Here is a 23,516-nt window from a genome sequence, read left to right as displayed (position 1 = left end):
GTTTGGAATGTGTTACTGCTCTGGGATGTGTTTTCTATTACTGTTAAGCTTCTAAAAAATTAAACAAATACCGTTATCAGAATTACCAATATCAAACATTCATCATAATATAACTAAAGCCTAAATTCCCAATAGCAGACTCACTTTTCGCATATTTCCAGAATCTTTTATAAAACAAATACTGTACTTTTACATCAAAATACAGCATGTAATTTGTGCAAGTCCTTGATTTACTGTTTTCCTTGCTGTCAATGGTTTCCACTGTTCGATTCCCAAAAGTTCCATGAAAAAAAACAATGTCCGCTTCACAAAGTCCTGCAAAATAATCCTGCAACAAAGAGCCTTAATCACAATGCTCGTGGAAGGCACTTCGCCTCAAACTGTCTATACACGAATCCAGAAATTGCCGTCAAAGCTCCCTCAGGTAATAAAAAGTTTTGCACTTACTTGTTGCTGGCAAGAGATACTGATCAGTCTAACCTTGTCTTCTTTCTCTTTTGCAGGTTACTCGTAGGAGAGAGGCTGAGGCAAGGAGGAACCGGAAACCGGAAGAAGGAAGAGCCAGCAGCTGCGCCAATTGAAGTCAAAGAAAGTCTGTAAAGAGCAGGAGTGCCAGCGCCGAGGGATCTGTTCTCAGGTAAGCGGGAGGTAGACGAGCACAAGCACTGGGTGAGGCTCGGGGGATGCCTTTTATAGACAGGGCTGGGTGTGGTTCGAAGAGCTGGGTGTGGTTTGAAGGGCTGGGTGTGGTCCTCACATGCTGCACATGTTCTTGGAAGGTGTGCAGAGCTGGGTGTGGTTTGAAGAGCTGGGTGTGGTCCTCACATGCTGCACATGTTCTTGAAAGGTGTGCAGAGTTTCAGTTATTATGCAAATGAGTTGGATTAACACATGGCCTAGGGAGGAGTGTTTTAAAGAAGCCTTGGTAAAAGCAAGGCCCAATGTGTAAACAAAACAGCACATTAAACAACATACACAGAAGCCTAGGGGGGGGGGAAGGTGAGATAACAAGAAAGGCTTTGAATAGTAAGTTTAAAAGGGAGCTATTACAGAACCCACTAGTGCAGTGAGAGGGGACATGCTCTTTGCTGTGTACAAACCCTAACATAACCTCCCGACTTCCCTCAAAGGTTTTAGAAACTTGCTTCTAAAACTTGGCCCTCTGGCTCCAGAGGGCTAGCAGGTAGCTAACCACATCCTGGAGAGATTACCTGGGAGCTTGCTCCCACTCCTGCCTAACCAGGCTGAGAGGTCCCATTACAGGGTGCCGATACAGCAATTCAAAGGGGCTAAAACCCCCTTGTGTGGCATGTCTGTTTAAGCAAAGAGCAAACATGTTAGGAGGACGTCCCACTTAGGCCTCATGGACTCTGATAGGCCGTTGATCATGCCCTCGGTGGTCTTACTGAATCTCTCAACAAGCCCAAAGTTTTGCGGGTGGTATGGTGTGGAAAACTTATAAGTAACCTCACACTCCTTCCACTTTGGCTGCATGTAAGCAAACATAAAGTTGGTGCCCATGTCAGACACCACTTCTTTGGGGAAACCCACTAGAGTAAAAATCCTCATTAGGGCCTTAGCCACTGCAGTTGCAGTTGTCAGAGGGATGGCCGCTGGGTACCTTGTGGCATGGTCCACCAAAACCAGGATAAACCTGTTGCCAGAGGCTGTGTGGGGATCCATGGGCATAACAATGTCAATGCAGACTCTTTTAAAGGGGGTGCCAATGACAGGTAAGGAATTCAGGAGAGCTTTCAGCTTCTGCCCTATCTTCCCACTGGCCTGGATTGTCACGCAAATCCTACAGAATGCATCTGAGGAAACCTTCTTCCAGGGCCAGTAAAAGTAGGGGACAATCCTGGAAAAGGTCTTGTCCTGGTACAGATGTCCTGCCAGGGGCAATTTGTGAGTCGGCCCCAGTAGGAAGTCCCTATAGTGCTGGGAGGCTATCAGGGCCCTTGTTGCGTGCACAGGTGCCTTAGGCTCGCTGAGTTAGGAGGCCATTCTCCCAATAAAAGTGGTGACTCCCTGAGGCATCACCAGCTGCCTGAGCTTCACCCTGTTGCCTCATGCCTTCCAGAGTTGGGCAAAAGTGATTTGTATACTATAGGTACAGTGTCACCCTCATTGAGTGTTACATAGGTGAACCCAATGGCCCCAGGAATTAACCTGATAATCAAGTTTATCTTGTCACATGTATGTAAGTGATTAGCTTCAAGCATGTCTAGCTGTATTGCTCTAAGTATGCATGTATGTTCAGGTGTCCAATGTTTGCTTGCGAAATCTGAATGAATTAAGTCATAGAGAGGTTTTATGCGTTGTGCACATTCTAGAATGTTTGTTCTGCCAAAGTAAAAAATGCCCAGCAATGACTGTAACTTTTTGATGGTATTAGGAGGTTATAATTGTGCACATTTTTCTAGAAAGTGGGGTGCCAGGCTCTTCCCCTCATCTGATAGTTTGTATCCTAAGAATAGGACACTAAGAAAAGCAATTTTTGTTTTCTTGAAATTAAAAGTCTACATGAGAAGCCATGCTGAAGTAATATACATTAAATGAATGAGGTAAAAGGGCACATACTGTAGACCTGAAGCTAAAATAAGCGTGGCCAAGCAACAAGCTAAAATGAACCTATGACACCTTGCCCATTTATGGTGACTCACTGCCTATACTTTGCAGTATTGGAAGGCAAATGGGCTTTAGGTACCATATCCATGTCATCCAGGGACTCTAGGGTAACCTCACTGAACCTCCTTTCACTCGCTGACTGCGCCCCCCCCCCCGATTGGGACGAACCCCTCCCCAAGAACTAGACTTGCCACCTCTGGTGTCTTTCTTCCAGTGGGAGGTTGTGCCCTCTGAGGACACTTGGAATCACCCTTATAATGCCCATACTCATAGCACGTGGGAGTCTTGTTCTGACTTGTCAGGGAAGGTCTTTTTCTGGTGGCCAGATTGGGAATGGGTCCTTTTCCCTTGGGGACTATTTTGGGGGCCTGAAGAGAACTCCTTCTTTTTGTCACCTCCTCCCCTTTCTTCTGGTGGAAACACTGACCACCCTTTTGGGAGTCCCCACAGATGCCCTTTTCAACACCCTGGTGCTGACCCAGAGGTCCACCTCTCCAGCAAGCTTCCTGGGGTCAATTCACTTGTCGTCAATCAGGTGCTGGCACTGCTTTGTAAAACACATATCAAGCATGTGCTTTCCCAGAATTAGGTTGTAGAGCCCTGTAAACTCTTCTACCTTGCTGTCCCTTTCCCAGCCCCAAAATGTGACTGCCCCTGAATGTCTGCCTGTATCTCTCAAGAGTCAACCCAACTTTATTGAGAAGTATGGCCTTCATGAGAGTGTACTGTGTCTTTTCCTCTACCTCTAGTGTAACGCTTGTGTCCCTCCACAAGATAGCCTCCCCATCCCTACAGTACTCTTCTGGAACCTTGTGCACCCTTAGAGCTACCTCATATACTGAAAACCACCTATCAATATCATCCCCCACCACATACAAGGGTACCACATCCTTGGGTATGCAGACTTTTCTTTCTCCAGTGGGTACTACAGGTATGCTGTCATGATTACTGCTGGAATCAATCTGCTAAACTCTCAAATCCAGCTCTCTGGGACTGAGATCATGGGCCATCTTTCTCTCTTTCATGGACAATCTCTTCTCCTCCAGAGCTTGCTCCTTCTACAGTTTAGCAAGCTTCAGCGTAAGCTTTCTCTCTTCCCTTCTGTCCTCCAGCTCCTCTGGGGACCTGCTCCTTGAAGACACACTGCTCCCTGCACGGGGAGGGGTTGCCAATCTTGAAAGTAGGTTACCCCATTCTCTATAGTTTGCCTTCCAAGGTTCTTCTGCTGGTGTTGATCCAATTCTTCCTCATCCAACTCTTCCTCCTCATCATCAGTTGGGACCAGGCAAGCCTCTGCCTATGTCCCTCTCAGAGCCTTCTGCATTCTTTATGTTCCTCTAGGCAGGCAACCTCCTATCCTGGCAAAATGCCTTAAGCTGGGCCACACTGTAGCTCTCCGGGTTGGCTAGGTCAAGGGATTTTTCCAGGATAGGGGATTACCTGCCAAGAGAAGCATAAAGAAGGCAGAGCTCCAAAAGGCCAGCTCAAGCTCCATCTTTTGCAGGTGAGGTTCCAGTCACAACAGGCAGGCAGAGCAACGATAAATGTGGAAAAATTAAAAAAGGACAATCAGGGAGAATTTACTTGAATTGGTCTTAGATGTGGAATTTTAGTGTACACCAAGTTACTGTATGGTACTGTACAAACACATGTCCAGTCCTCACTACTGATCACAAATGTTAGAAAATGGGTTCCTAATTGGCAGAGGTATGCATCCTGTCGAAACAGGAACCACAATTCTAGGCAGGGTAATTTACCAACACACCCTAAATTAACCTGTGCTCACCCCCTGGTAGCTTGGCACAGAGCAGTTAGACTTAACTTAAGAGGCAATGTGTTAAGTGTTTGTGCAACACCTAAAACAGTGAACACACAACACAAAAAGATACCACACCTGGTTAGAAAAACATTGATTAATTTAATGTGCAAAACAAGACCAAAACAACAAAAATCTAATAAGTAGACCTGGAGATATAATTTTTAATGGAATAAACTGAAATATAGTGCTTAAAAGCATAAAGCACCAACCGGGGCTATCTGGTCGTGTTAGACTGGGTCAAATCTGAAAGTTCAGGGTGACCGTGATGGAGCGAGGGTCAGATACAGGGACCAGTCTTGCCCCACTACAAAAGTACCTTATTTGCATCAATGTTGAGGGAGATGCGAGGAGCGAGGGAGGTGCTGCGTCATTGTTGACCTTTTGGATGTAGGCAATACATTAGTTCTGAGCAGCTCAAAGTCGGAGATGAGTCAGAAATGAAGGTGATGCGCCGGGCCGTCGGTGAGGATGTCTTCAAACCTCGCAGCAGCAGTGATGCGTTGATGGAAATATGCTGATTCCGAGAGGCGCAACTGCGTTGATGCAGATACATAGGGCTAAGAGCAGGGAAATTTCTAAAAGTGGCATTTTCAAAATTGTAACAATCAATCCAACTTAACCATTAAAGAGGATTTATTATTACAATTGCACAGATACTAAACATGAGATAACTACTCCTTCTCAATTAGGATTTATAGCTTATTAACTGTAATAAGGAATTCCTAATGTCATCCTATGAGAGGAGTAGGCCTCACAGTAGTGAAAAACGAGTTTGAGAGTTTTTCACTACCAGGACCTGTAAAACTTAAAAGTATGTGCCCTACCTTTTATTTACACCTATGGGCTACTAGGCCTACCAAAGGGGTGCCTTGTATGTAATAAAAGGTTTTTTTTAAGGCTGGGCAAGGGGTTTCAAATGCCAAGTCGACATGACAGTGTAACACTGCACTCAGGCTGCAATGGCAGGCCTGGGGCATGTTTTAAAGTGCTTATTAAGTGGGCACATCTAGTGCACTTTTGTTGGGGATATACAAGTACATTAAATATGCCAATTAGATATATACCAATTAAATCTTGTTTTAGGGAGAGGGCACAAGCACTCTAACACTGGTTAGCAGTGGTAAAGTGTATAGACTCCTAAGGACAACAGCAAATTCAGCTAAATGGGAGGCAAGCAGGCAACACATTTTGGGGAGGACCATCTTAAGGCTGTCAGGTCCAACACAAATGTTAAAAAAATACTCCAATAAGCTATTAACATTGCAGTTTTTTTTATAACTGGGCTTGGATTTTACCTTAAGATTCCAGCCGGACCCACAGATTGGATTCAACCATGTAGGTGCATCAAACACATTTTCCTTCAATCCTGTGCATTTCTCAAACCTGTCAACCTGTTGCTTCATTAATGAGTGTGAGGCCAGCTATTTAAAAGGATGATTGCCATTAAAGTTAATGTAGAAATAATATATTGTTTGGAGATTGATTGATTTGAAAGTCTTTGGATGCATGAATTGCTGTTTGTGAGGATGTACATGTAGGAAAGTACCATCTTGCCTGGCATGTTACCCCCATATTTCACTGTATATATGTTGTTTTAGTGTATATGTCACTGGGACCCTGCCAGGCAGGGCCCCAGTGCTCATAAGTGTGCCCTGTATGTGTTCCCTGTGTGATGACTAACTGTCTCACTGAGGCTCTGCTAACCAGAACCTCAGTGGTTATGCTCTCTCTGCTTTCCAAATTGTCATTATCAGGCTAGTGACCAATTTCACCAATTCACATTGGCATACTGGAACACCCTCATAATTGCCTAGTATATGGTACTGAGGTACCCAGGGTATTGGGGTTGCAGGAGATCCCTATGGGCTGCAGCATTTCTTTTGCCACCCATAGGGAGCTCTGACAATTCTTACACAGGCCTGCCACTGCAGCCTGAGTGAAATAACGTCTGCGTTATTTCACAGCCATTTACCACTGCACTTAAGTAACTTATAAGTCACCTATATGTCTAACCTTCACCTGGTGAAGGTTGGGTGCAAAGTTACTTAGTGTGTGGGCACCCTGGCACTAGCCAAGGTGCCCCCACATCGTTCAGGGCAAATTCCCCGGACTTTGTGAGTGCGGGGACACCATTTCACGTGTGCACTATACATAGGTCACTACCCATGTATAGCGTCACAATGGTAACTCCGAACATGGCCATGTAACATGTCTAAGATCATGGAATTGGCACCCCAATGCCATTCTGGCATTGGGGAGACAATTCCATGATCCCCCGAGTCTCTAGCACAGACCCGGGTACTGCCAAACTGCCTTTCCCGGGGTTTCACTGCAGCTGCTGCTGCTGCCAACCCCTCAGACAGGTTTCTGCCCTCCTAGGGTCCAGCCAGGCCTGGCCCAGGAAGGCAGAACAAAGGACTTCCTCAGAGAGAGGGTGTTACACCCTCTCCCTTTGGAAAAAGGTGTCAGGGCTGGGGAGGAGTAGCCTCCCCCAGCCTCTGGAAATGCTTTGAAGGGCACAGAGGGTGCCCATCTCTGCATAAGCCAGTCTACACCGGTTCAGGGATCCCCCAGCCCTGCTCTGGCGTGAAACTGGACAAAGGAAAGGGGAATGACCACTCCCCTGACTTGCACCTCCCAGGGGAGGTACCCAGAGCTCCTCCAGCGTGCCCCAGACCTCTGCCATCTTGGATTCAGAGGTGTGCTGGCACACTGGACTGCTCTGAGTGGCCAGGGCCAGCAGGTGACGTCAGAGACTCCTTCTGATAGGCTCTTACCTGTGTTACTAGCCTATCCTCCTTCCTAGGTAGCCAAACCTCCTTTTCTGGCTATTTAGGGTCTCTGCTTTGGGGAATTCTTCAGATACCGAATGCAAGAGCTCATCAGAGTTCCTCCGCATCTCCCTCTTCACCTTCTGCCAAAGGATCGCCGCTGACTGCTCAGGACGCCTGCAAAACCGCAACAAAGTAGCAAAGACGACTACTACAACCTTGTATCGCTTCATCCTGACGGCTTTCTCGACTGTTTCCTGGTGGTGCATGCTCTGGGGGTAGCCTGCCTCCTTCTTGCACCAGGAGCTCTGAAGAAATCTCCCGTGGGTCGACGGAATCTTCCCCCTGCAACCGCAGGCAACAAAAGACTGCATCACCGGTCCTCTGGGTCCCCTCTCAGCACGACGAGCGTGGTCCCTGGAACTCAGCAACTCTGTCCAAGTGACTCCCACAGTCCAGTGACTCTTCAGTCCAAGTTTGGTGGAGGTAAGTCCTTGCCTCCCCACGCTAGACTGCATTGCTGGGTACCGCGTGATTTGCAGCTGCTCTGGCTCCTGTGCACTTTTCCAGGATTTTCTTTGTGCACAGCCAAGCCTGGGTCCCCGACACTCTAACCTGCAGTGCACAACCTTCTGAGTTGTCCTCCGGCGTCGTGGGACTCCCTTTTCTGACTTCGGGTGGACTCCAGTTCACTCCTCTTCTAAGTGCCTGTTCTGGTACTTCTGCGGGTGCTGCCTGCTTCTGTGAGGGCTCCCTGACTTGCTGGACGCCCCCTCTGTCTCCTCATCCAAGTGGCGACATCCTGGTCCCTCCTGGGCCACAGCAGCATCCAAAAACCCTAACCGCGACCCTTGCAGCTAGCAAGGCTTGTTTGCGGTCTTTCTGCGTGGGAACACCTCTGCAAGCTTCTTCACGACGTGGGACATCCATCCTCCAAAGGGGAAGTTCCTAGTCCTCTTCGTTCTTGCAGAACACAAAGCTTCTTCCATCCAGTGGCAGCTTCCTTGCACCCTCAGCTGGCATTTCCTGGGCATCTGCCCACTCTCTACATTGTCGCGACTCTTGGACTTGGTCCCCTTGTTCCACAGGACAGGTACTCAGTTCCAGAAATCCACTGTTGTTGCATTGCTGGTGTTGGTCTTCCTTGCAGAATCCCCCTATCACTACTTCTGTGCTCTCTGGGGGTTGTAGGTGCACTTTACACCTACCTTACAGGGTCTTGGGGTGGGCTATTTTTATAACCCTCACTGTTTTCTTACCGTCCCAGCAACCCTCTACAAGCTCACATAGGTTTGGGGTCCATTCGTGGTTCGCATTCCACTTTTGGAGTATATGGTTTGTGTTGCCCCTATACCTATGTGCTCCTATTGCAATCTATTGTAACTTTACACTGCTTGCATTACTTCCTTTTGCTATTACTGCATATTTTTGGTATTGTATACATATATTTTGTGTATATTTGGCATCCTCATACTGAGGGTACTCACTGAGATACTTTTGGCATATTGTCATAAAAATAAAGTACCTTTATTTGTAGTATATCTGTGTATTGTGTTTTCTTATGATATTGTGCATATGACACCAGTGGTATAGTAGGAGCTTTGCATGTCTCCTAGTTCAGCCTAAGCTGCTCTGCTATAGCTACCTTCTATCAGCCTAAGCAGCTAGAAACACCTCTTCTACACTAACAAGGGATAACTGGACCTGGTACAGAGTGTAAGTACCCCTTGGTACCCACTACAAGCCAGGCCAGCCTCCTACAGTACATCACTGGAGAAAAGGGGACTACTGCCAATTGAGGATGAGTTGCCAGTAGGGCCAGCCCTGGGGATGGGCAGCCTGGGCTACCGCCCAGGTGGGGATTTCAGTGTCATCTTAAGGATTTTAGGGGGATCCGGGCAAGATATTTGTGAGCCCCTGTTTGGAGCAACCATCAATTTTATTACTCATTTTCTGCTGCTTCAAGTCCGAGTGCAGCCAAACAATTCTGAATTATAGTTAAAATTTCAGAAATCTGGTCACAAAAAACAGATGAAATTTTACTTGTCCATTGGCCAAAAGTCCTTAAGATGACACCAAGTATAAAAAGATAGTCAGGGGTTAAGATAGGCAGGAAAAAGGAAGACAGGTTGAGATACAGAAATATAGGTAAAATAAAGTGAAAGATTCCTTTCTCATAGGGCCCCATGGATGGCGGGTACCCTGGGCAATTGCCCATGCCTTACAACGTCTCTGGGGCCATGGACATAAGGGTGCCATTAATCTAATAGTCAATAACAATTTAAAATTTTGATGCAGCAGAGAGGAGGTGCAGGGCGCCGGGTAGATAGAAGTAAATACACTGAACACTTTCGGCAATGCAGGTGCTCAAGTTCCTTTTCCAGTGTTTTAAAGTGTGCGTCAGGTTATTGCAGTTGCTGTTGACGCCTCTTCCTAATGATGAGCCCTAAAAGCTGGGTCGGACTGGGACAGACAGTAGCCCGGGTACCAAAATAAAAATGGCTCCCAGTAGTGAATCCGATAGCTAAAAAGGTGACCCTCATTTGCAAAGAAGAGCAGTTTAGAACTTATAAAGAAAGGCTGTGTAAGTATTTTGCATGGTATGGGAGACTGCATGCATTTGTGCTCGCTGCAGGCAATGTTTGTGGGAATATCAGGGAAACTAACAGTAAAAAACAGCACTCAAACTGACCTGTTAGACCAGCCCATCGGACATTGCCGGATTGTCCTATAGGGCAGTCCGATCTGCCTAAAAACTTGTTCATCGTTGAAACTGACTGTAATTGTTTATGGATGCTTAATTTTTACCATCTTCCTGCAACAGAGTGCATCATTTTGATGTTGCTGTCTGGTTTACTAAAGGCATCTTGGGGACTTTCAGAAAGCTGACATAGGAATGCATTCTGTCTATTGATTAACATTGTCTTGTGGATTTTAACTCACATTTTCTGGCTTCCTATTTGTCGGCTTCATTTACTTTAACCTTTCTGGGTTCACTTTATTTCTCCTGTTGCCTAAAGCATGTTTACTGTATTCTTCCCCAAACTCCCTTTCTGTAAACAGGTCTTTAAATCTTGTTTTTATCTTGTCACATTTGCTGTGCATTCAAAGACCAAGGTCAAATGTCAGACGGTATCTTCCCAGGGTACTTGTTTACTTTTCTTTTTCTGACTTCAAAGAGAGGGATTTATGTGACAATCTTGCTGGATACTTGGGGTAGGAAAGTGCTTTTTCTAGTACCCCACGAAAACATTTAAATTAACTGTGTAAGTATTTCATAATATATCCCAATTAGAAAGACAAAGCACATTTGTGTTATTTCTGAAGTGTGTTGGAAACAAATACTTTAATATGATCAAAACAAATCATTGCACTAGGTGATGCAATTTCCACACATTTTTGATTGTGCATTGTATAGTTTTATTAGTAAAACTGGATGCCTGTGCAAACGTAATGGTAATTTCAACTGAAAATGGGTTGTCTGTAATGGCAGCATACTACCATACTAGGCATACTCCGCTGTACGCCACTCCACTCTACTCTGCATCACTCTACACCACTGGGCTCTCCTTTGCATCAATCCACTTTACATCACTCCACACCATTGCACTCTGCATCACTCCACTCTACACCGCTGCACTCTGCCACTTCACCCTATGCCTCTCTGCTCTACCCTCTACCACCCTACTCTATGCCAATGCACTTTTCGCTACTCTACTATTCACCACTTCACTCTTCACCACTGCACTTGACAGCGCTCCAGTCTAGGCCACACTAATCTACTCTGCACAACTCCACTTTATGCCACTGTATTCTATCCCCCTCTGCAACACTGCACTCTATAACAATACATTCTATGCCAGTCCGATGTACACCACTCTAATCTACTGTGCACCATGCACTCTATGCCACTGCACTGTACACCACTTCATGCCATTACACCCTATTCCACTCTATGCAACTGCACTCTACCCTGCACCTCTCCACTCTCAACCACTTCACTCTACTCTGAAACAATCTACTCTATGCCAATGCACTCTACCCCATTCTACTTCACTCTGTGTCACTCCACTATTCTATTATTCACTGCACTGTACACCAATGCACTCTACACAACTGCACTCTATGCCACTGCACTCTACCCTGCATCACTATACTCTATGCTACTGCTCTCTAGGCCACTCTACACCACTGCTCTCTGACATTCTACTCTGTAACACTGCACTCTCTGCCACTGAACTCTACACCTCCCTCAACTTTGCACTATTCCACTCTTCATTACTCCACTTTGTGCCCCTGCACCCTATGCCACCGCACTGTACGTCACTGTACTCTGCTCTGCACCACTCCTTGCTACTCTACTCTGTACCACTCTGTGCCTCTGCACTATGTGCCATTCGACTCTACACTGTACCACTGCCCTCTGTATCACTCAACTCTATGCCATTCCACTCTGCACCATTCTACTACACTCCTCCCCACTGCACTCTACGCCACTCTACTCTGCACCACTGCACTCTACTAGGCGCCACTCTAATCTACGCTACTGCATTCTATGATGCTGCATTGTATGCCACAGAATTCAATGCCACTCTGCTCAATGCCACTTCACTCTATGCCACTATTCTGTGCAACACTCAACGTAAATGCACTCTACACCAGTCCACTCTACTCTATGCCACTCTATGGGACTCCACACCATTCCACTCCAATACATGACACTCTTTGTCACTCCACTCTACTTCCCTCTTCACCATTCCACTCTACGCCACTCCACAAAACTCTCCTCCACGCTTCCACCTTTTAGCCATGTTGAACAGCAGCCATGCTGGTGTACAACGTGGCTAAAACACATTGGCAAAGCCAATAGCTCTTGCATTGGCAAGAGTTATTGGCTATGCCAATGCTTGTTCTTTTTTATGTTACCGTATGTGTGTTCCCTAAATTAGGTGACTCCAATCTACAAGAATGGTCGAGCCATGTGCTATTGCAATAAGTGGGCGCTTTTTTTGTATTTTTGTTGGTGTGTGTCTGAGTTCTATATTTTTGCTGATGGTTTTATTTAAGGTGCACATTTCGCTCTTGTAACTTTCAGTGGCACTCCGCCTCTTGATAAGCAGCATTACAATTGTATTGTATTGTATTGTAATCGTATTTATATAGCGCTTACTACCCCTGATGAGGCGCTGAAGTGCTTTTCGGTGAGTAGCACGCTACTCTGGAACCCAACAAGAATTAGTGATGGATTAGTATTGGGAAATAATGAGTACAGTTTTAGTATTATTATGAGTTAATTTGAGCCGCGTATATGAGAGTTTGTTAGTTAGATTGACTGGAGTAATGGAGGGGTGGAGGAGGAAAGAAATCCAGAAGTGTTAATTGGGAGTATATCCTTAATTTACTCAACCCAAAGGCTTGAGATGAGTAAAGGGGGATGGAGGAGGGAAGAGTATGTGGAAGGGTGAGATAAATGCGGGAGAATTTAGTAGGGTTGTGTGGGAGGTCACGGTAGTAGAGTGAGGTTTCGTGAGTTAGATGTGGAAGCGGAGGGAAGAGCTTAGGCAGAGTTATTTAGGAGATGAAAGTAGTAGAAAGGATTTGGGATGAGTCAGAGTGAGAATAGAGGATAGTTTGATAGAGACATGGCATATGATGATGGGTAGATAAGTGTGATAAGATGAGAGCAGGAATTCATAGATATCTAGTATAACAACCCACCCAGGAGCAATGCAATGACCCACGAACATGCCAAGCACAGAAACAACATATACACATACATACATACATATATATACATACACACATACACACACATATACAAACACACATGAATACACACACATATGCATATATAATACATAATTAGAACCATGGGTAAAATATACTTAGTCAAACAGGTTTAAAGAGTGTGTGTGTATTTTACTGTTATGACATAGTAGCGGTACATATTTTCTAAAGAACTATACATTACTAGAAATATACACATAATCTGAAAAAAAATATTTATCAACATAGGCATATGCAGTCCATAGTTGTTTGAATATGGTGGTTATGAAGGAAAGAGCCAACTCTTGAGTAGTTTTCTGAAGACAAGAAAGTTATCTGTGGCTCTTATAGTTGGGGTTAATGAATTCCATAGTTTGGCTGCTTTAACGGAGAAGGATGTACCACCTATAGTCTTTTTCTTGTACGGTGGTGTTCTAAGGCGGGGTGCCAATCTTGAGTGGCGGTTTCTTTGTTGGATGTATTTGTTGGATGTATTTGGTTATTTTGTTTCTGATAAAAAGCGGTCCTGTTCCATGTATAGCTTTGTGGGTGATACAAAGCAGCTTGAAAGTGCATCTTTTGGCAACGGGTAACCAGTGTAGTGCTCTCAAGGCAGGGGAGATGTGGGCTTGCGGCTTTACATTCCGCCTGGCTGGGGAATTTTGGATACGTTGTAGTTTTTTCATAATAGATCGAGATGATCCATGGTAGAGGCCATTGGCATAATCCAGTTTGGATAGTACAAGCGAGATAGTAGCTTGCACCTTGTGTGGAAATCCGAGGTGAGGGAAGATGCGTCGTAAAGTCTTCAAGGTGATGAAGCTTGTTCGTGCTAATTTGTCCACTTGGGCATTCATAGTTAACTTGGAATCATGGTGATTCCTAGGTTTTTAACTTCCTTGGATAATTGAGGAGGTGGTCCAAGATCGTCAGGCCAGACGCACAGAGGGTCATAATTTTTCCAGTCACCACATATGAGTATTTCTGTTTTGGAGGTATTTAGTTTGAGATGGCTCCAGGTCATCCACTGATCAACGGCTCTAAGGCAACTGAAGATTTCTGAGTTTTCAATGTTTTTGGGGCATTCTAATTTAAGTAGTATTTGTGTGTCATCTGCATAGTTGTAGCATGTGAGATGGAAATCATTGATCAGTTCTGGTAAAGATATCATGTAGATGTTGAAAAGCAAAGGTGAGATGATTGATCCTTGGGGGACCCCTGCTTTTGTGAGGGACGGTTCGGACGAGAAGGGGGGCGAGTGGATGATATTAGATCTTTTTTGAAGATAGGAAGTAATCCAGTCGAGAGCAATCCCTTGTATGCCGGCTTCGTGGAGTCTTTGAATTAGGGTGTCATGGTCAACCGTATCAAAGGCAGCCGAGAGGTCGAAGAGAAGTAGTGCAGCAACTCCATTTCGGTCGACTGTGTTTTTAAGATCATCCCAGATTGCTATGAGTGCCGATTCAGTGCTTCTTCCTGGGCGGAATCAAGTTTGGAAGTCTGAAAGTATAGAATTGTCTTCAATGAATTGTGACATCTGGGCGAATGCTGCTCTTTCTATCAATTTGCCCAGGAAAGGTCCATTTGTGATTGGTCTGTAGTTGTTGGGGTCTTGGGGGTCTAGGTTTGTTTTCTTTAATAAAGGTCGTATGTATGCCTTTTTCAGGTCTACAGGAAAAGTTCCTGAAGTTAAAGAGTTGTTGATGATTCTTCTTACAGGTGTGGCAGCAGAAGTAGATAGAAGAATGTTCTGAAGATTTGTGGTGGGCAAGAGTCAGAAGGGCAACCGGAAGGAATCCATAAATTCACCCTGGGATATTTGTTTGAAGGACTGTAGAGGTTGGATTGGTTTATTCTTAGAGGGTATTTTAGGAAAGGGGTTGGTGCTGATGTTTTTCTTCTGTTTTAAATAGGAGTCCAATGTGTCTGCCTTGGTTGTGTAGTGAGTTGCCAATTTGTTTGAGAAAATCTTGAGTAGTGGGATGACTTCCTTCCATGCATGTAGGTTTTCGAAATTCATTGAGAATTTTATAAAATTCCTTGGTTGTAGATTGAGCATTTTGAATTCTGTCTGAGTAGTACCTTTTTTTAGCTTTTTTGATTGATGATTTGTATATCCTGTAAAGTTTGTGTAGCTGAAGTTTACCTTGACTGTTGTTTGTTTTTAGCCAGGTCCGCTGCAACTTTCTGATTTGTTGCTTTATCTTTTTAAGTTCTGTGTTTCCCCAAGGTGTTGGTTTTCTTTTGTTGTGTTTAGTTTTTCTGAGTGGTATTAGGATATCAAAAGCTTCCTGTAGCCACTCATAGAGTTTTGGCACAGAATTAATAGTATCTAGATCTGTGTTGGCTGAATTGTGAATATAGATCTAATGCAGAACTCATTTTTCAGATCTCAGGTTTCCTGCACTGCTCAGTACATTTGCAATGCGTTTAATGGGAGAGTACAGACGCTTGTGACTTAAGGCAGTATTTGAAAATGGGGTCCCAGGGGGGACCAGCCGAAAAATGAGGTCTCCCCCCTGGGGTCTTTGGTGGGGTGGTACAGCCCAGGGCTCTGTGGGCTGTGGATTGGGCTTCTTTTGGGCTTCTTGGGCGGGGGTTTTTATATGGGGGGGCTCCATTTTGGGACCGGCCACCATTTTGTCCTAGGTGACACGGTGGCCGGTCCAGTTTTAGCGGAGCGGGTGATTTTTCGGGCGGTTCTTCCTGAAAGGAAGAAGTTGTTCGAGTTCTTTAAAAAAAAAAACAAAAAAAAAACAAGAGAAAGGATAGGAAGCGTTTTAACGCCAAAAAAAAAAAAGGGAAAAGAGGTTGTAAGGCAGCGCGTCAAAGCGTGGTACCGAGCTTACAGATCGGCGGGCCACCTTTGAGGAGAGTTATCGACGTCGGAGATGGCCGGGAGGGAAGCGGAGTATCTCCAGGCGGCGGTGGCGTTGCTGAAGAAAGCCGGGCGCATGGACCTGCTTCGGCAGGAGGCCCTTCCGGCGCTGTACCCGGCACGAAAAGCATCGCATAGGGTTGCGGCGGCGGTGATGGCTTGTTCACCGCCGCGCACATGGGGCAGAGCAGGCCAGGTGAGAAAAGGGCTGCGGGGAGGGGGAAGGCTTTCGCCAGGGAAACGGGGCCGCGTGGTGTGCGGACCAGCGGGCCCCGGGAGGGTTCTTGTTTCTTCTTCGGCCTCGGGGAGGGGTGGGGCCCAACTTCGTTGTCGAGTCAGGTTGGGTAGGGGAGGGCGGGCGCCTCACGAAGGGTAGCGGGTTTAAACAACCTAGGGGCCCAGGACAAGGGCAGCAGGCAGGGTGACGGGAGGGGAGGGCAGGCTGGAGGGGCTGGTCAGGGTTTACAGCCTGGGGGGGTGGGGATTTGAGCTTGGTGCAGTTGGGGCAGGGTTATAGTGGAAGGGGAGAGAGCAGAGGGCAGGATGAGAGGGATGGGGAGTATGACCCATTAATTCCGGTATCCAGCAAGTGGCCTACCATGCTGGAATGGAGTGCCTCTGAGAGTGAGGGTGAGCAGGCGGAGGTAGGGGAGGACAAGAGTGGGGGGGCGTCCCATCCCCTCACGGTGCGTCGCGGAGCCCCAAAGAAAGTTTATGGGGAGCCTGGGAACATGGGGCCAGCTCAGGTGACTATGGGGGGTCCCCGTTTTTTCGCGGCGAGGGATTTCGCTTTTTCCGGCACGCCGGACCTGCCGGGGCAGAGGGAACATCGCGAGGAGGGACAGCCAGGCGAGCGCAGGGCGGCTCGGTCACCCTGGTCAGAAGGACAGGCGGAGCCTCGGGCGGCTGGCCCAAGCTCATCACCGGGTTGGTTGTCGGAGAGGCGATTGGCTGCGGACACTCCCGGGAAGCAGTGTGGAGGCAGGGGTTGTGCGCCCGCCAGCGCCGCCGCCTCCTGGGAGCGGCGTCCGGGTCCAGCGGGGGTCCAGGTGGGGGTGCGCAAGAAGAGCGCGGTCGAGACAGCAGTGGTTGAGGGGCCACGGCGGGCCCAGGAGGTGTGGGACTATGGCAATGACCCATGGTGTGTGGATAACTTGTTGGATTACGATGAGACCAGCTTAGAGGAAGGGGAGCTGGTGGATGATGGCGCTGAGGAAAGTTGGTGGGAGCAGGGCGGGGTGGGGCCCGCTAATGCTCTATCTCAGTCGTTGCAGGCTACGCAGGACCAGACTCGGCCTCGAGTGCGGGTGTCCGAAGAAGGACACAGTGGGCAGCGGAAGGCACAGGAGCGGCCACCGTCATTACCGGCATGTGAGGAAGCAAGAGTTACCTTGGTGTCAGTGGCGGTGGAAGCGAGTGAGCCAAAGGGGTTGGGGGCTATGCGCTTGTCAAAAGGGATCTACATCGCGGATGCGGGGGTGGGCACGGAAGGGATCGTAGCGCAAGAGCCGGTGAAGGGTGAGAGCAGTGAGCAGGAAAAGGGGTACGTGGGGGCCAAGGAGGTGGATGACAAACGAACAGGTGAGAAGGGAGCGGCTGACAACGCAGAACAGCCAGTCTCGAAGCGGGCTCGTTTACCATACATGGGTACTGCAAAACCGTTGGGGGCGCATCTTATGCAGTCCACAAAAGAGAAGATCTGGAAGGGGGAGTACGGGGAGGTACTCAAGCTGCTGCACAGAGAGGTGCGGGCCAAAGAAGGCTCGAAGGAGGAGGAGTTTGAGTTGTCAAAGCGCCCCAGGGTGCCAGTTACCATTGAAAACTGGACGGCGGCATTCCTAATATTTGCCAGTGTGTACTGCGAACACTATCCCGAGCGGGCGGTGGCGCTCTTTAAATATATGGATATTATCCGTTAGGCCCAGTTGAATTTCGGGGGCTTTGCGTGGCGACAATATGATGAGGAGTTTAGAGCGCGAATGGCAGCGGATTCGGACGTCCAATGGGGGGAGATTGATGCTGATCTATGGTAGCACACCATGGGCCCGGCCAAGTTCGGCAAAACAGTGTTCACAGCCAGTGGCCTTCCCATTACGTATCGCCCCTTTCGGGAGCGCCCCACCCAAGGGGTGGGGAACGCCAGTGGTAATCAGTTCGGCTCCTCATCCTCTACGGGCGAAAAATCGGGAGCGTGTTGGGACTACAATAAGGGGATTTGTTCCCAAGAATATTGTAAATTTCGGCATGAGTGCTCCAAATGTGCAGGGAGACACCCAGTTATTCACTGTGCCGGCCCGTCAGCAGCAGGGAATTCGACCGGCCAAAGTCAAGGAGCTTGGGGCCGGGAGCAGTGGGGACTCGGCGGGCGTGAACAGAGTTTCCGATCAGGAGCTGCGAGTAAGGGCTCATACGCCGGTTAAAGTTCGGAGGTTGGCTGCCTGGCTTGAGTTTTATCCCTGCAGGCAAGAGGCGGAGTTGCTGCGGTGCGGTTTCGATCATGGTTTTCGTTTGGGATACGAGGGCCCGAGGGTGCGTCGCTGGGCGGAGAATTTACGGTCGGTGAGGGGTAAGGAGGACTGGGTAAAAGCTAAGCTGGAGAAAGAAGTGGCGGAAGGACGAATGGCGGGCCCTTTTTTCCAGTGGCCTTTACCAAACCTTATCGTATCCCCCATTGGGGTAGTGCCCAAAAAAGAAAAAGGACAGTTTCGCTTGATACAGCACCTGTCTTGGCCGGAAGGCTCGTCGGTTAATGATTTCATTCCGGAGGACTGCTCGCGGGTTTTGTATGTGTCCGTGGACGTGACGATGGCTATGGTGGAGCGGTTGGGCCCCGGGGCCCTGATGGCAAAAACAGACATAAAGTCGGCATTTCGCTTACTGCCGGTGCACCCGGATGATTTTGAGTTGTTAGGTATACAGTTTGATGGGGCTTGGTTTGTGGACAAGGCGCTGCCTATGGGCTGTGCGAGTTCTTGTGCATTGTTTGAATGTTTTAGTTCATGCTTACAATGGATATTTACAGAAGTGTCTGGGCATGCTCAGGTTACGCATTACCTGGATGATTTATTTTTTGCGGCGGAAGCTAACTCTCCGCGGTGCGCGGAATTGTTAAGCATTTTCCAGCAGCTCATGGGGGACCTTGGTGTGCCCTTGGCCCCTGAAAAGACAGAGGGGCCTAGTACGGCGCTGTCTTTCCTCGGCATCGAGTTGGGTACGGTGGCGGGGATGGCTCGGCTACCGCAGGACAAGAAATTGGATATGCTACACAGGACGAGGCTGATGTTGGGGAAAGAAAAGGTCACGGTGCGGGAGATACAGGTTTTGTTGGGACATCTTAACTTTGCATGTAGAGTAGTCCGGGCTCGGAGGACTTTTTGTAGGCGATTGGCGCTTGCTGTCTCGGGTACGCGTTTGCCACATCATCATGTGCGGCTTAAGGTTGGCGTTCGGGAGGACCTTAGGATGTGGCTGACTTTTTTGGAGACCTTCAATGGCATTCCTTTGAGGGTCTGGCAGGAGTGGGAATGGGACGTTCAGATCTATTCCGACGTGGCAGGAGCATCGGGATTCGGGCTGTTTTGGCAGGGACGATGGTGTGCGAAGTCGTGGCCAGAGGCATGGAAAAGGGGATGGAAGAGCATCGCTTTTTTGGAGTTTTTTCCGCTTGTCGTCGCAGTGTGCTTGTGGGGAAGTGATTTACAGCATAAAAAGGTTTTGCTTAGAGTGGACAATATGGCGGTTGTCCAGTTGGTAAACAGGCAGCCGGCGCGTGATACACAGGTCCTTTGTCTTCTCCGGGCTTTTGTGTTGCAGTGTTTGAAACATGATATTTCGTTTCGGGCGAGACATGTCCCAGGTGTGGACAATGACATTGCCGATGCTTTGTCTCGTTCACAGTGGGACAGATTCCATGGGTTGGTCACGGGCACGGCTTTGTGCAGGACGGTGATGCCAGAATCGCTTTGGACCATAGGCACGAGAGGATGCTTCAACTGGTAATCCAGTCTCTTGCCCCTTCTACTCGTCGGGCGTATTTTAAAGCGTGGGAGGAATTTAGACAGTCTGGGGCACGCACGAGGTCACGGATGGAGGAAGTGATTGAGGACGTGGTACAATTCATATTGTCATTGATTGAGAAAGGTCAGTCGTGCGTTACTATAGCAGGTAAGTTGGCGGCGTTGGGTTTCATGGGTAAGTGCTTGTGGGGTTATCAACCGACTGCGGGGGAATTGGGCCAGCGGATACTGGAGGGTTGGGCGCGTGAAAAAGGGACGGTAAGCAAAAAAAGGAGCCCCTTGTCGTTGCCCCTTTTGAAGGCAGTGGTGCGGGCGCTGCCTGAAATATGCTATTCTAACGGGGAGGCATTGCTTTTCAGGACACTCATGGCTTGGATGTTTTTTGGTGCATTCCGCGTCTCTGAGTTGCTGGGTACTACAAGGAAGGCGGGCATGTGCTGGGAGGATGTACGGCTGGGGCCGAACGGTGTACTGGTGCTCGTAGGCAGTTCTAAAACTGATCAGAGAGCAGCGGGCGTCATAGTATGGTTGAAGAAGTATCCAGTGGCTAGCATTTGAAGATGAGTTCGTCCGCATATGGATAGTTGGTCATTCGTTCATGAAGTGGGCGCATCGCCAGGCACAGCGGACTGCGTTGGGGGGGAATTTGGGGTTTGATTTATACCGTTTTCAAGTTCGATGGTTTGGTAAGGGTGGATTGCGGTGGGAAGAATTGATTGCACAGTTGTCAGGGATAAAAGGGGCGGGCCTTGCCCAGATGTTTTGTGTTTGCGCGTGGGAGAGAATGATATGGTCAAGAAGACAGGTTTAGATGTGTTGAAGTCAATGAAGAAGGATTTGGTGACTATTAGGTCCCAGTGGAGTGGTTGCCACATCATTGTGACGGGTTTTGTTCCGCGGCGGGTTTGGAGGGGGGCAAGGAAGCCAGGGGCAGTGGAAAGGGCAAGAAGGAAATTGAATAAGGAGCTGTGGCTTTTCTGCTTGGATAAGGGCATTTCGTTTCTGGAGCATAGAGACATATGTTTTGAGGATGTGGAATTCTTTAGGGATGATGGCGTTCACCAGTCATTTGTAGGGATGGAGCTCTACTTGTTGGAGTTGAAGGACTTCCTGAAGGCGTTGTTTCGAGTTACGTAAGTAAGTAGGTGTGGGGGACCCCCAGGCGCCGTGGGAGGGGGGCAGAAAAGCCTAGTTGGCTTTTCTGGTGGCGGTGATTACAGTTTGCAGCCAACTAAACACGTGCGGATGGGCAGAAGTGATGGGCAAGTTGGGATAGTAAGGGGGGGTACAGCAGCAGGTCGCAACGGGCAGGAGGGAGGATTGACAGGCTCGGGATGATAACGAACGGCCAGGATTCAGAGGTAGATACACAAGACTCGAGAGGGGTGGCAGGAGAATTTGACAGGGAGGGTGGAGGTGAGGGTAGGGGAGGGGGGAGGACGGTGCTTAGGTGAAATTGATGTCTAGTGAGGCTTTAGTTTTGTAAGGCAAAGGCCGAGGGGAATTATTTGTAAGTGCACCTGTTCCAATAAAGCGGCCTTTTACACACAGCCACGGAGTCTGGTTTCTGTGCCTTCCTCCCCAATGGGGTCTCGGGGGGACCAGCCGAAGAATGAGGTCTCCCCCCCGGGGTCTTTGGGGGGGTGGTACAGCCCGGGGCTCTGTGGGCTGTGGATTGGGCTTCTTGGGCGGGGGTTTTTATATGGGGGGCTCCATTTTGGGACCGGCCACCATTTTGTCCTAGGTGACACGGTGGCCGGTCCAGTTTTAGCGGAGCGGGTGATTTTTTCCCGCCCTCCCTCCCCAGATGTCGTTACTGTCTTTTTCATGGGTTTTACGGTGGTGCCGCTTTTGTGCGTATTGCTATTGTTGTGGGAGCGCTGGATTGGAGCAGGTGTGCACCTCGGGGGTATGTGTATTGTGGTTGTCGCTGGGAACAGGTGCTTTTGGCGGTGATTACAGTTTGCAGCCAACTAAACACGTGCGGATGGGCAGAAGTGATGGGCAAGTTGGGATAGTAAGGGGGGGGGGTACAGCAGCAGGTTGCGACGGGCAGGAGGGAGGATTGACAGGCTCTGGATGATAACGAACGGCCAGGATTCAGAGGTAGATACACAAGACTAGAGAGGGGTGGCAGGAGAATTTGACAGGGAGGGAGGAGGTGGGGGTAGGGGAGGGGGGAGGACGGTGCTTAGGTGAAATTGATGTCTAGTGAGGCTTTAGTTTTGTAAGGCAAAGGCCGAGGGGAATTATTTGTAAGTGCACCTGTTCCAATAAAGCGGCCTTTTACACACAGCCACGGAGTCTGGTTTCTGTGCCTTCCTCCCCAAGGACAGGTAATGTCCAGTACTGAGAACCTGCACTTTAATTTACGAGGAGAGTGTCTACATTTCTCAGAACTGCTACAATACATTTAATGGGAGAGTACCGGCACTTCTCTGGAGCGAACATTTAAAGCCCTGAGTAGGGCTAATAAGTACGTGCGCTTCTTTATTTCCACTTCAAGCACTGGGCTTAATCAAGCGAAGAAGTACCTACAAAACAGGATGAACTATTCACACGTGCCATAGGCTACTGCCTAGGTCAGACAGACGTACTGCTATCAGCCTATAATGTACAAATCCTGTATACGTGCCAAAAAACCTTGCACCTCTGTGCTGTACCTGTTGGTTACAGCAGGCGAAACTTTAGACGGATGCTGCCATTACTATCACTATAGACGAATAATTTGCACTTGTGCGGTTTTGCGTACCTCGAACCACGAGAGTATGAGGATTAGACTGAAGTTTATAGAAGAGGAGGGGGCGCCCGTTCGAGTTGACCTCAGGGCACAGAGCGCGCTGTGCGGTCTCTATAAGACATGATGACGTATGTGTAGCGCGCTCCCGGTTGCTTGTTTTGGGGTTTCCATTGGAGACGTCGCGCGCACGCACTGAGGCACGCTTCAGCTACAGCAACTACCGGGAGCAGCAGGGTCTCGCTCAAGCACCCTCCACGGCAAACCCGAATTTGCCCGGTAAATACATTATTCCTTTAAGTCTTGCTTAAATTGACGTGCTTTTAAGTGTACCCGGACTGCGTCATGCAATGGCACGTTACAGTCAAAATGCACTGCATTCCAACACAGTGCCGTTTATTAATAAGAGTGGAGGGAGCAGAATGAACATTTGTTATTTTAGGAATGGTGTGTCTGCCCGAAGCATTGAATTTATAACCCAATTTCCAAGTTAGGCACTGGAGGAATGGGACTTACGTGCAGAGTTGGTGTCTATTTCAAAACTAGGTCGTGTGTGATACCCATGTCTTTTCCGTTGCGGGAGATTGCTCACGTTCCAGTTTCCCATCACCATGTGCGCTTTCCTAGCTCGCTACTATATTCAGACATAGGTGGAAACAGAAGAATATATTAAAATTCAACCTATTAAATCCCAGGGTATGCCCCCAAGTCTCCATCCGTGTCCCATTTATTGACATTAGCAGTGCTTTAAATGGGGCGGTACTCACCTGTATTGAGTACCGACCTGCATTTCTATATTTTTTCCCTTCTGAGTACCGGCACTTCTTTTTTGTCAAGGAGAGTACCGGTATTAAAGAGGTCACAGCCAGGGATGATGAGTAGCGATGCGAGGAAGAGGCTG

At 48.2% G+C, this 23,516-nt stretch overlaps 1 protein-coding gene across 1 annotated transcript in view; it reads left to right on the top strand.

Moving 5' to 3' along the window:
- The first annotated feature begins 545 nt into the window (after positions 1–545).
- Positions 546–23,516, top strand: part of ECT2L (epithelial cell transforming 2 like) — a 502,849-nt gene continuing 479,878 nt past the window's right edge. Inside the window, exon 1 of the mRNA XM_069234316.1 lies at positions 546–637. The gene's annotated coding sequence lies outside the window, so the exon portion shown is untranslated. The remainder of the gene's footprint in view (positions 638–23,516) is intronic.

Source organism: Pleurodeles waltl, chromosome 5 (genome assembly GCF_031143425.1).
Source record: "Pleurodeles waltl isolate 20211129_DDA chromosome 5, aPleWal1.hap1.20221129, whole genome shotgun sequence".
Taxonomy (NCBI): Eukaryota; Metazoa; Chordata; class Amphibia; order Caudata; family Salamandridae; genus Pleurodeles; species Pleurodeles waltl.
Note: the sequence above shows the minus strand (reverse complement) of the source record. Positions and strands in the feature narration are given on the sequence as shown.